Source organism: Galeopterus variegatus, unplaced genomic scaffold (assembly GCF_000696425.1).
Source record: "Galeopterus variegatus unplaced genomic scaffold, G_variegatus-3.0.2 Scaffold9253, whole genome shotgun sequence".
In the NCBI taxonomy this organism is placed as follows: Eukaryota; Metazoa; Chordata; class Mammalia; order Dermoptera; family Cynocephalidae; genus Galeopterus; species Galeopterus variegatus.
Genome location: NW_007735364.1, coordinates 22,258 through 24,870, shown reverse-complemented (window position 1 = coordinate 24,870; position 2,613 = coordinate 22,258).

Sequence of the window (2,613 nt, the reverse complement as noted above, 5' to 3'; positions counted from 1 at the left end):
TTGTGATTACATTGAGACACATAGGATAGTCCAGGATAATCTCCTTATTTCAGAATCCTTATATTAATCACATCTGCCAAGTACTTTTTGCCATGTAAAGGAGCATATTCACAGGTTCCAGGAATTAGGATGTAGGGGTCTTTGAGGGAGGTGGGGGAATTATTTTGCCCACAAGTGATTTTATTTAATACTAATCTAAGTTTATTACAGCTTTATTAAATTTAATAAGATAACAACTAATAATAAACCTCGTGGCATTTTTAAGACACAGTCTTTCTGATAATAGGAGGCAGATAGAAACTTGGTGCTAAGACAAATGATGCATAATTATTTCCTGTCTTCTCATCTGTTTAATATAGGGTGGATTCAAGCTATATCGTTAAAACCTTCATTACAATCTCTGCATGTATAAAAACATTTGAAGCTACAATTATCTTTTACATAATAATCATAGCAAGGACAGATTCGGAATACATGAGGAAGTGGTGAGTCTCTCCTTGGTTATAAGTTATGCTGACATCTTAGTTACTCTATAACTAAGTATATTGAGTTTAAGCCATTGGGAGCAATTGTCTCAAATTTATATATATGAACCTGAATGATTTAGAAATAAAATTTGTATTGCTGTTTGAGCTTAGCAACTTGTAATTCACTTTTGTTTCTTAGAACTAAGTTTCTTTTTAGAAAATATGACGATACTATTTTATAGCAATTTTTTTTAATTGAAGATAAACATAAAGACCTGGGATTTTAACAAATTTATTTCCCTTTAGTAAATTTTATAAAACAAAACCAAAAATATTCTAGAGGAATTCTACTAGAAGTGTGCCATCTCAAAAAGCAAAAAAAAAAAAAAAAATTGCATTTTTACTGACCACATGTGCTTGAGAATTATTCATTTAACTATTCAAAAAACGTTTATAATATGCCAGTCATTCTTTTTGATGGTGCGAGCACACAGGTAGCAAAACAGGCAAAGCTCTTCACTCACATGGAGCTTACGACATATGTCAAAACTCATCAAATTACACAATTTAAATGTGTGCTGTTTATTGAATGCCAAATTATACCCTAACCCTAATAAACCTGTTAAAATATAGCAAAAAAAAGAGATAAACACAACAAAATGAATATATAATATGTCAGAAGGCATTAAAAAATAGGAAAAAGCATGAAATCATCTAGTTGAAACAGAAGAATAATCATTTCTGAGAAGGTGGCTTTTGAGCAAAGTCCTGAAGGACATGAGGGGATGACCTTGTACAGATGTGGGAAGGAGCCCCAGGCAAGTGCGTGTGGGAGACAAAGGCCTGGGGTTGGGGCTCCCCCCAGAGTGGGGACAACGGATCAGCAGGGAGGTCAGCACAGGGCTGTAGCACAGGGGCAAACACATGGAGGAGGCAGGAGGTAACCTCAGAGGGTAAAAGTTTCATAACATCATGGGCCTTAAGGTGGGATATGAAGCACCATTACAGGGTTTTCAGCAGAGTGACGTGGTGTGATGTAGGTTCCCAAGACCACTTTTACGCCTGAGAGCTGAAAAATTGTGGGAAAGCTCCTGGAACAACCTGGGTGACATATGATGATGGATTAAGTCAGGCTACTAGCCATGGACATGGTAAAAATATACAGGTTTTGTTTTAACTATTTTTTACTTTTTGGGTGGAACATTTGAATTCCCTTAATATGACAAAGAGAAGATGCACTCTCTCCCCTTTAGTGTGGGTCAGCTTTTTAAAGAAGTTTTTGGAATCTAAAATAGAATGCCTCTTAATAAACTTTAACAAAAATATATTTTGAGAATTTATTTTCAATTGTCCTTGGGAAATGGAATAGAATTAAATGAATGAATCAGGAGATGAAGACACACACTGACATAAACATCTAGAGTTTTAGCTCCAGGGTATTTTTGGAAGGACTGATAAATGAGGAAATAGTCTTGGACTCCTTTCAGAGTAATTTGAAATTATAAATCAGGGGAAATTTGGAGTGAGCCAATTTAATTTTGATATTATCATCAAAATAAGTATTTTTTTTTCAGTATTCTGTTGGTTAGGTTTTACTGACTCTGTTGGTCACTTTTCACTGTCATAATTTTCGCCCCTTTGTGAAACCAGATATGACTCCAGCATGGTAAGGAACGATCAGCTAAATTTAAATTTCAGGTAAACATCAAAATTCTTTTGGTGTAAGTAGATCACAAACTTGTAATAAAACATTTTTTTTTGCTGTTTATCTGAAAGTAAAATATAGTTGAACATCCTGTATTTTAATTTGCTAAATCTGAGAAGCCTAGATAGTGAGGTCAAGATTATCTGGTCGTCATCCTATGAATGGAATAAAACAATTAAATTGTAATGTGCATCTGGGCTTCCCTCTTGATTGGACTCTCATTTTTACATACAAAAATGATTGATTCTCAAGCCACAGGCTTACTATTAATGATGGGGGTTGGGGATCAATTTACTGCATGTGTGGTTTCTCTCTCCCTCTCTCTTTTTTTGTTTTTAAACATTTAAATCTTTTTTTTTTTCCTTTTTGTCTTTTTTTCCGTGTCCGGCAACGGATCACAACCCTCAGTGTCGCCCCCGTACCAGACTGGGACCAGCAACG